This window comes from Oryx dammah, unplaced genomic scaffold, assembly GCF_014754425.2.
Source record: "Oryx dammah isolate SB20612 unplaced genomic scaffold, SCBI_Odam_1.1 HiC_scaffold_10, whole genome shotgun sequence".
Taxonomy (NCBI): Eukaryota; Metazoa; Chordata; class Mammalia; order Artiodactyla; family Bovidae; genus Oryx; species Oryx dammah.
Window position 1 is genome coordinate 57424400 of NW_024070194.1, and position 11737 is coordinate 57436136.

Consider the following 11737-nt stretch of genomic DNA (forward strand, 5'->3'; position numbering starts at 1 on the left):
GACTCTTGAGAGTCCCTTGGACTGCAAGGAGATCCAACCAGTCCATTCTGAGGGAGATCAGCCCTGGGTGTTCTTTGGAAGGAATGATGCTAAAGCTGAAGCTCCAGTACTTTGGCCACCTCATGCAAAGAGTTGACTCATTGGAAAAGACTCAGATGCTGGGAGGAATTGGGGGAAGGAGGAGAAGGGAACGACAGAGGATGAGATGGCTGGATGGTATCACCGACTCGATGGACGTGAGTCTGAGTGAACTCTGGGAGATGGTGATGGACAGGGAGGCCTGGCGTGCTGCGATTCATGGGGTCGCAAAGAGTCGGACACGACTGAGTGACTGAACTGAACTGATGATACGTGTCTAAAGTAGGCCATGGGAACAGTGGACATCACCACACATGGAAGCACCAGCCTGTCTTCCATTTTGGAATCATGTATTGGGCTTTCCTAGTGGCTCAGGTGGTAAAGAATCTGCCTGTAATATAGGAGACACATGTTCGATCCTTGGGTCGGGAAAATCCCCTGAAGGAGGAAATGGCAACCCACTCCAGTATTCTTGCCTGGAGAATTCCATAAACAGAGGAGCCTGGAGGGCTATGGCCCATGAGGTTGCAAAGATTCAGGACACGACTGAGCAACTAGCTAACTAACATGGAAAGCAGAAGCTGGGAAGCCTGTGATCTCAGTTTACTAGTTGAAAACCGGTCAACTTTCACCCCACTTTCATCCTTCCTAAGGAGTCAATAGCAGTTGCTTCATCTCTCTCTGACTTCAGCCACATGCAAAGATAGTTAATCCTTTTAGCAAGAAAATTAAGCAAAAGCCCCTTTTTTCCTTCAAAATGATAACTCCTTCCTCTAACCTATTTCTGTAGTTTTATGTTAAAGACACATCTCTTGGAGTCTTTGGGCTTCCCTGATGGCTCAGACGGTAAAGCGTCTGCCTGCAATAAGGGAGACCTGGGCTCGATCCCTGGGTCGGAAAGATTCTCTGGAGAAGGAAATGGCAACCCACTACAGTACTCTTGTCTGGAAAATTCCATGGATGAAGGAGCCTGGTAAGCTACAGTCCATGGGATCACAGAGGGACACGACTAAGCAACTTCACTGGTTCACTTGGAGTCTTCAGGAATCCCCTATTAAAACATCAATGACATGTGCAGGGAGAGTATGGTATAATATTATTTGTTAAAAACAGTAGCAAAGCTGGGGACTTCCCTGGAGGTCCAGTGGCTCACTCTGCACTTCCAGTGCAGAGGGTACAGGTTCAATCCCTGGTCAGGGAACTAGATCCTACATTGCTGCGTGGCACAGCCAAAAACAATTAGCAAAATGGGAAAGAGACTAGATGCTCTGAACCAGGGGAACAGTATTTATAGAATAAACTATGATGAAGCCACAGGATGTAATATGCTGCTGCTGCTGCTAAGTTGCCCCAGTCGTGTCCGACTCTGTGCGACCCCATAGGCAGCAGCCCACCAGGCCTCCCCGTCCCTGGGTTTCTCTAGGCAAGAATACTGGAGTGGGTTGCCATTTCCTTCTCCAATGCATGAAAGTGAAAAGTGAACGTGAAGTCGCTCAGTCGTGTCTGATTCCTAGCGACTTCATGGACTGCAGCCCACCAGGCTCCTCCATCCATGGGATTTTCCAGGCAAGAGTGAAGACAACTTTAAAATCATATTATAATTTTAATAAGATGAGAAATGATCACCAAATAGTGTTAGTTGAAAAACAGCATGCTGGAGGTCTAATATAAAAAATTATCTCTATTTTTTAATTAAAAAACCAAAGACACCAAAATCCTGAGACTAATATCTCTAAAAGGTAGAATTACAAATGGACTTACATTTTGTTTTACTTTTATATTTTCCCACCAAACCTGTAAAAGTGAATATTAATTTTATAATCAGAAAGAGTTTTTTGTATGCCATTATTCCTGAGAAAGGTGATAGCTAAATTTTTGTCAAAAGAAAAAGGGAGCTTTAACAGCTAACAAGAGCTAGGGATAATTGACAGGATTACACCTGTGGGGAGGTGGTAGAGAGTGGGTAAAGGGCAGGAAGGGAAGATTGAGAAACAATTTTTTTTCCGACTACCACCTTGTGTCATTAAGGCCTCATTTCACCTGCCTCTGTAATAGGAGAGCAGCACCGGGCCCAGCTAATCACTGTTATCCAGAGTCAAAAATCAGGCAAAACACAAAGACATTGTTGAAAACGTTGCCTAAGGAAAACAAAACCTCTCAATAGCAGACAGATGAATACATAGACTTTGAGATCTTTATTTTGGTGGCTTCGCAAGGCAGAGAGAACAGAAAAATCAGTTACCATTTAAAGTTTTATTTTTGCTCTGCTCAGCTCAATTCACATTGATTATGAATGACCCAAATAATATTTAATAAGCTCTAAATGACGTTCTGTCCTTCATGGAATTCATCTGGTCATTTGCAGGTGTCTATGATTCAGTTCAGTTCAGTTCATTTCAGTCACTGAGACGTGTCCGACTCTTTGCGATCCCATGGACTGCAGCATGCCACACCTGCCTGTCTATCACCAACTCACATAGTTTACTCAAAGTCATGTTCATTGAGTCAGTGATGCCATCCAACCATCTCATCCTCTGTTGTCGCCTTCTCCTCCTGCCTTCAGTCGTTCCCAGCATCAGGGTCTTTTCAAATGAGCCAGTTCTTCGCATCAGGTGGCCAAAATAATGGAGTTTTAGCTTCAGCATCAGTCCTTCCAATGAATATTCCAGACTGATTTCCTTCAGGATGGACTGGTTGGATCTTCTTGCAGTGCAAGGGACTCTCAAGAGTCCTCTTCAACACCACAGCTCAAAAGCATCAATTCTTCGGTGCTCAGCTTTCCTTATAGTCCAACTCTCACATCCATACATGACCACTGGAAAAACCATAGCCGTGACTAGACGGACCTTTGTTGGCAAAGTAATGTCTCTGTTTTTTAATATGCTGTCTCAGTTGGTCATAGCTTTTCTTCCAAGGAGCAAGCGTCTTTAATTTCATGGCTGTAGTCACCATCTGCAGTGATTTTGGAGCCACCAAAAATAGTCTGTCACTGTTTCCACCATTTCCCCATCTATTTGCCATGAAATGATGGGGGCAGATGTCATGATCTTCGTTTTCTGAATGTTGAGTTTTAAGCCAACTTTTTAACTCTCCTCTTTCACTTTCATCAAGAGGCTCTTTAGTTCTTCTTCACTCCCTGCCATAAGGGTGGTGTCATCTGCATAGCTGAGGTTATTGATATTTCTCCTGGTAATCTTGATTCCAGCTTGTGCTTCATCCAGCCCAGCATTTCTCATGATGTACTCTGCATACATCAGACTCTGTGCTTCTACTGCCAGCGGCCTGAGTTCCATCCCTAATTGGGAAACTAAGATCCCACACTCTTTGTGGGGCAGCCAGTAAAGAAAAATAAAGGCTTTACCAATGGAAAGACTTGTGAAATTAAACAAGCTAAGTAATCAAAGATTGTAAGTAATGAGTGAAAAAAACACAGAGAAAGTTAAAGCAGACAGAGTTGTGTCCCAACTGTCAGAAGGCCGGGCTGTGTAGTGAGAACTTGGTGCCATCCACTGATGAGTCTGAAATCGTCTTCCTGTGGTCCTCATTCTGCCTTCAGTCCATCGCCCACATTGGGCGTGGAGGGGAAATGGAACCATGAAATTGATCACACTGGCCGCATAGACTACCCTGTAGACTTTGAACTTGTAATAAATGGTCCTCTGCTGTTCTCCAGCTTTCTTATCTCTTTGCAGTGAATCTTATTGATCTGCCTAGTCTTATCATTGCCAATCATTAACTGGTAGAAATGTCTAATCCTTTTGGCAGTTTCCCCAGATACTTTCCCTCTATAGCCAATACCATGCCTTTTTATCAGAAAATCTTTTCCTTCTCCTTATAAGATTGGTCCCTCTGAAAATTGCATTTTTATTGTATTTACTTGTTTCTTCAGCTCAAAGAAGTGTTGTGCTGTTGTTTTAGGGAAACACATAAGAGCCTAGTCCTCCTGTCTCAGCGTAGTCACCAGTCTCCTTTGGAGTCTGACTGAGGAATCAGCACACAGTGAAGGCAGAGAGATAGTCATGAGAAGATACTTTCCCAGAGGGAAGAAAAAGACATTTCGGACACTGTGAGAGAGAAAAAGACAACTGTCCTTTACAAGTCTGGCAACCCCAGGGACTTGGTGCTGTAGTGGTCATGTGCACCAAACAGGCACTGTCTGACAGCTTGTCTGAGAAGAGAATCTCAACAATCTTGTAAACATATGACAAGAATCAGGGGCCCGAATAAATGGTATTAAGTGATTTGCTATGTCAGTAATTAGATCTCAGAAACAACTACTCCCCAGGGACCCCTTCATCTCAATCATTCATGATGTCACACCCTCACTGTAAGACGGTCCACTCCCTTATCGGCCCAGATGAAAATGAAGGAATCAGGATTAGTTCCAAACAACAATAATAATCACCTAAATAAGCTCAGGGAGAAAATGTATTTAAATGTAGGCTTTAAAATCATGGAATTCTGTGACTTAGAGGAAATAGCTTAGAAAAAACTCAACCGTGCCCAACTGTCTTAGCTCAGGTTTCATAGAAACAGAGCCTAAAATGGGGACTTTTTGCTCTAGTGACTTCTTGGTTTATGCTCTCAGGACAGGGGGGATAAGGGGAAAGAGTGGGCCTGGGAGTGGAGGGGGAAGCTAAGCAAGAATCTCGTCTTAGCTGGAGACCAGCTTCAGTGTGGCTGCCCTGGCTGGTAATGAGGGCACGAATGGGGCACCCACAGCATCCACTATACCAAGTGAGCATCAGAGCTGGACCTCAGCTGGACAGAGCAGTGGCTGAATGTGATAGGAAGTTCTATGGACATTCACTCACATCCATTCCCACCTCACCAGAATGAAAGTCCCTCTTTTTTGGAAGTGCAGGAGATTAATCAATAGTAGAATTCTCATGTCATGAATCAGACAAATATGGACCAAATGCCTACTAACACTTTCAAGCATGGAGCAGATTATTCATTTTGTCTAAACCTCAGTTTTCTCATTTAAAAATTAATAATAAATATAAATACATTTGCTATTAGAGATAATAATACTACCTTAGTGGTGGGGTAATTATTAAACAAGACCTTGTATTTTAATACTCAGTAATAGCCATGAAATTAAGAGACACTTGCTTATTGGAAGAAAAGCTATGACCAACCTAGACAGCATATTAAAAAAGTAGAGACATTACTTTAATGACAAAGGTCTGTCTAGTTAAAGCTATGGTTTTTCCAGTAGTCATGTATGGATGTGAGAGTTGGACCATAAAGAAAGCTGAGAGCCAAAAAATTGATGCTTTTGAACTGTGGTGTTGGAGAAGACTCGAGAGTCCCTTGGACTGCAAGGAGATCCAGCCAGTCCATCCTAAATGAAATCAGTTCTGAATATTCATTGAAAGGACTGATGCTGAAGCTGAAGTTCCAATACTTTGGCCACCTGATGCGAAGAACTGACTCATTTGAAAAAACCCCAATGCTGGCAAAGATTGAAGGCAGGTGGAGAAGGGGACGACAGAGGATGAGATGGTTGGATGGCATCACCGACTTGATGGACATGAGTTTGAACAAGCTCTGCAGTCCATGGGGTCACAAAGAGTCAGACACGACTGAGCAAGTGAACTGAACTGAACTGAACCTGGCTAAGCTCATTAAAATACATAGTAAAGGCTTGATAATTGGGGATTATTACTGATTTAGAAGATAATTTTTCAACAATATGTATCTGATGAGAATTGTCAAATGATGCCCATCCATGGAAAATCCAGTAATTGTACCAACACCTAACATAGTATGTCTCTTGAACTTATCAGGAGCTTTCATAGGTGGAGTCTCATTGACCCTGTTTTATAGGAAGAGAAACAAAGACTCAGCTCAAGAGAGCACACCAGAAAAAGGCTCTGGACACACTTCCACAAGCTGCAAGTCCCCTGTAGATCTCGCTTTTTGTTAACAAAGTTTTACCAACCCTCCAAGGATAGATGTGTCAGCTTTTCCCAGGGACTGGGTGATATTCAAATTTCATGTTGGAAAGTACATTTCTATCCATCCTGGAATGAAAGAATCATTGAATCAATGAGGGGACATTAGGACTTCCCAGAGGCCAAGTGTTGATTTATCTGCGTTGTTGGCAGAGCCAGCCACATTGCTGATCCTTTCTCACACAGGCTTAGCACACAGACTGGAGAGAATTGTACCTTTAATCTGAGCACCAGGATCCATAAGCCAAAAGCGTGAAAGGCAACAGGAGACTCAACCCAAATAACCTCTATTTAGTCTTCCAACTCAGAAATTGGCCAACCAAAGTGCCAAGACCTAAAATGTGAACATGCCCTGTCTGTAGTGTACCACTGATATCATTCACAGCACAGTCATTTGGAAAAAGCGAGAAAACAATTCTATATTTTCTCTTTTTAAGACTATATGATAACAAACAACAATTTAGCTGACTTTTTTCCCCCTAGTGAATGTTTTTAAGTATCCTGTAGTCACTCCTGTAGTCAAAACACAAATTAGTCCATAGTTTTTTTCTATTTTTTGTGCTGAAGAAAAAGCAACTCTTCTAGGAAGCTACTCTTCTAAGAGCCATGTAATTGGTCTCTGGCCCAGGTTTCCAAAGAAATTAGTTCAGAGGGAAATTCAGCAGAGAGCAAGTGTTATCTAGAATAATAGGATCCTCCAACATCATGGTTGGAAGAAATCTTAGCGGTCAGCTCCATGCATAAATTCTCCTTTCAGAGTTCTTATAAAGTAACCATTCCATCAACTTCAGATTGAATGGTAGAAAGTTGGTAGAAAGTTTGTCCATATTTTGAGCTAAAATATTTCCCACTATGATGACGTCTACTCATTGGTTCTCACTCTGCCCTTAACATCCCTATATCCTTGAAGGGGTGTCAAATCTCTGTCATGGGACAGACATTTCCTATTTAACACATCCATCAGGGTCCCTTCTATACTCTCCTCACCATCCTTCACTTCAGTTCAGTTGCTCAGTTGTGACCCCATGGACTGCGGCACGACAGGCTTCCCTGTCCATCCCAACTCCTGAGCTTACTCAAACTCATGTCCAACGAGTTGTGATGGCATCCAACCATCTCATCCTCTGTCGTCCCCTTCTCCTCCTGCCTTCAATCTTTCCCAGTATCAGGGTCTTTTCAAATGTGTCAGTTCTTCACAGCAGGGGCCCCAAGAATTGGAGTTTCAGCTTCAGCATCAGTCCTTCCAATGAATATTCAGGACTGATTTCCTTTAGGATTGACTGGTTGGATCTCCTTGCACTCCAAGGGACTCTCAAGAGTCTTCAACACCACAGTTCAAAAGCATCATTTTTTTGGTGCTCAGCTTTCTTTATGGTCCAACTCTCACATCATACATGACCACTGGAAAAACCATAGCTTTGACTAGATGGACCTTTGTTGGCAAAATGATGTCTCTGCTTTTTTAATATGCCGTCTCGATTGGTCGTAACTTTTCTTCCAAGGAGCAAGTGTCTTTTAATTTCATGGCTGCAGCCACCATCTGCAGTGATTTTGGAGCCCAAAAAAACAGTCTGTCACTGTTTCCATTGTTTCCCCATCTATTTGCCATGAAGTGATGTGACTGGATACCATGATCTTATTTTTTATGAATGTTGAGTTTTAAGCCAACTTTTTAACTCTCCTCTTTCACTTTCATCAAGAGGCTCTTTAGTTCTTCACTTTCTGTCATAAGGGTGGTGTCATCTGCATATCTGAGGTTATTGATATTTCTCCTGGCAATCTTGATTCCAGCTTGTGCTTCATCCAGCCCAGCGTTTCTCATGATGTACTCTGCACATAATAAATAAGCAGGGTGACAATATACAGCCTTGACATACTCCTTTTCCTATTTGGAACCAGTCTTTTGCTCCATGTCCATGTCCAGTTGCTTCCTGACCTGCATACAGATTTCTCAGGAGACAGGTTAAGTGGTCTGGTATTTCCAGCTCTTTCAGAATTTTCCGAATTTCAGAATTTGTTGTGATCCACACAGTCAAAGGCTTTGGCATAGTCAATAAAGCAGAAGTAGATGTTTTTCTGGAACTCTCTTGCTCTTTCCATGATCCAGCGGATGTTGGCAATTTGATCTTTGGTTCCTCTGCCTTTTCTAAATCCATCTTGAACATCTGGAAGTTCACAGTTCACATACTGTTGAAGCCTGGCTTGGAGAATTTTGAGCATTACTTTACTAGCATGTGAGATGAGTACAATTGTGTGGTAGTTTGAATATTCTTTGGCATTGCCTTTCTTTGGGATTGGAATGAAAACTGACCTTTTCCAGTCCTGTGGCCACTGCTGAGTTTTCCAGATTTGCTGGCACATTGAGTGCAGCACTTTCACAGCATCATCTTTTAGCATTTGAAAGAGCTCAACTGGAATTCCATCACCTCCACTAGCTTTGTTCGTAGTGATGCTTCCTAAGGCCCACTTGAGTTTGCATTCCAAGATGTCTGGCTCTAGGTGAGTGATCACACCATCATGATTATCTGAGTCATGAATAACTTTTTTTGTATAGTTCTTCTGTGTATTCTTGCCACCTCTTCTTAATATCTTCTGCTTCTGTTAGGTCCATACCATTTCTGTCCTTTATTGTGCCCATCTCTGCATGAAATATTCCCTTGGTATCTCTAATTTTCTTGAAGAGATCTCTAGTCTTTCCTGTCCTATTGTTTTCTTCTATTTCTTTGCATTGATCGCTGAAGGTGGCTTTCTTATCTCTCCTTGCTATTCTTTGGAACTCTGCATTCAAATGGGTGTATCTTTCCTTTTCTCCTTTGCCTTTCGCTTCTCTTCTTTTCTCAGCTATTTGTAAGGCCTCCTGAGACAATCATTTTGCCTTTTTGTATTTATTTTTCTTGGGGATGGTTTTGATCACTGCCTCCTGTACAATGTCATGAACCTCTGTCCATAGTTCTTCAGGCACTCTATCAGATCTAATCCCTTGAATCTATTTGTCACTTCCACTGTATAATCATAAGGGATTTGATTCAGGTCATAGCATCTTTCAGATCTTCATTTTTCTGCCAAAGGAAATACCTCCAGTTCTTTCATTAAAATGAAAAAAATTACCTTGCACTTAATCACTGTGGGTACCATTGTAAAAAAGCATTTAAAAAATCTCAGCCTAAAGTGATTTCCCCTCATATTTTTTTGCTTTCTTACCCAGAAAAACTGAAAAATCACTCAGATATTTGGGGTAAAAAAATTCAATAAAATGCACTGAATATTGCCATTCTAAGCTAACTTTCTAGGCATTGTGTCTTATATGGAACAGTAGCTTGCTTGTGTGTACCCAGAGGTCCCAGAGTCAGTGTGAAGAAGGAATTCACAGGGCCTGGACTCCCTCTTAGGCCTGTTCATGCTTTTTGTGCTTGGCCACTTTTCCAGTGGACTCTGAACTCTGTGTTTAATGCCTGTGAAAAACAACCACGGAAGGATAAGACCCCATCCAGACAGGGGAACCTTGAAGATTGTATCTAGGTTACTCATCGCCTAAGAGAAAACATACACTAATCACCCTTTCCTCCAGATAGGCCATAAATTTTTCGGTATCTATCAGAGTGTAACCTCGGGCTTATTGATTATTGGCTAATTGTTTGACTGTTTGAGCACATGAGCACATAGCACGTGAATGATGGGGTTATTGGGATTGTATTTTCCTTGGTTTATGTAAGTCTCAAGGAATTTGGGGTGGTGGGTTCAGACACATGCACATGGGGTATAAAAGATTTTCACAAATGCTGGCCGGGGTCCTGGGGTAAGAGGAGACTCTGCCTTGGACCCACCGGTGTAATAAACTGCACTCCACTATCTGCATTGTCCTTCTGAGTGAGTTTGTTTCCCAGAATGCGTGGCTATAACAAGTGGAAGTTGCCATGCCATTTTCAAAGATTCCCCATTCCAACCTTCTTCTTCCCAACTCTATTTAAAGCATAAAGCCGTGCAAGAAACATAAGAGGCCATTATGGTTTTCTTCAACTACAGAGACATGTTAACTTATACTTTCCTTAGCTTGACAAATGTTTCTAGTTTTAGGGAGGAAATGATTCCATGGAAAGAAATTAATGAGATTTCTACTTTAAATATTATGACACTACCTCAAGATAAATAAATATATTTGAGAAACAATGAAAAGTAAAGGGACTATAGACATGGTACAAGCTTGCATGCTAAGTCCCTTCAGTCGTGTCTGACTCTTTGCAACCCTATGGACTGTAGCCTGCCAGGCTCCTCTGTCCATGAGATTCTCCAGAGAAGAATAATGCAGTGGGTTGCCATGCTCGCCTTCAGGGGATCTTCCCAACCCAGGGATCGAACCCAGGTTCTTTACCACTAGAGCTAGCTGGGAAGCCCATGGACATGGCAGTAGAACACAGAGAATCACCACAGAGGCTTCTCAGCAGTGGGGTGAGGTTCCAGGATTCACCTGAAGGTATTTATGAGGAACAGTAAATAACTGGGGTAGGGCCTAGAGGGCATATGTAATGACCCTCAGAGTGTCCTGAGTGGGCAGAGTATTTAAATCATACCTTATAGAATGGTGCCCAGAGCTGATTCATTTTGCATATGTCTCTGCTTATAGATACACTGATATATTTTTCCCCAAATGTTGCACTATATAGAACTATTACTAGGAGGCAAGAATATACAACGGATTAAAGACAATCCCTTTAACAAGTGGTGCTGGGAAAACTGGTCAATTGCTTATAAAAGAATGAAACTAGAACACTTTCTAACACCATACACAAAAATAAACTCAAAATGGATTAAAGATCTAAACGTAAGACCAGAAACTATAAAACTCCTAGAGGAGGACATAGGCAAAACACTCTCCGACATAAATCACAGCAGGATCCTCTATGACCCACCTCCCAGAATACTGGAAATAAAAGTGAAAATAAACAAATGGGATCTAATTAAAATTAAAAGCTTCTGCACAACAAAGGAAACTATAAGCAAGGTGAAAAGACAGCCTTCGAAATGGGAGAAAATAATAGCAAATGAAGCAACTGATGAACAACTAATCTCAAAAATATACAAGCAACTCCTGTAGCTCAATTCCAGAAAAATAAACGACCCAATCAAAAAATGGGCCAAAGAACTAAATAGGCATTTCTTCAAAGAAGACAGACAGATGGCTAACAAGCACATGAAAAGATGCTCAACATCACTCATTATCAGAGAAATGCAAATCAAGACCACAATGAGGTACCATTTCACACCAGTCAGAATGGCTGTGATCCAAAAGTCTACAAGCAATAAATGCTGGAGAAGGTGTGGAGAAAAGGGAACCCTCTTACACTGCTGGTGGGAATGCAAACTAGTACAACCACTATGGAGAACAGTGTGGAGATTCCTTTAAAAACTGGAAATAGAACTGCCTAATGACCCAGCAATCCCACTGCTGGGCATACACACCGAGGAAACCAGAATTGAAAGAGACACGTGTACCCCAATGTTCATCACCACACTGTTTATAATAGCCAGGACGTGGAAGCAACCTAGATGTCCATCAGCAGATGAATGGCTAAGAAAGCTGTGGTACATATACACAATGGAGTATTACTCAGCCATTAAAATGAATACATTTGAATCAGTTCTAATGAGGTGGATGAAACTGGAGCCAATTATACAGAGTGAAGTAAGCCGGAAAGAAAAAC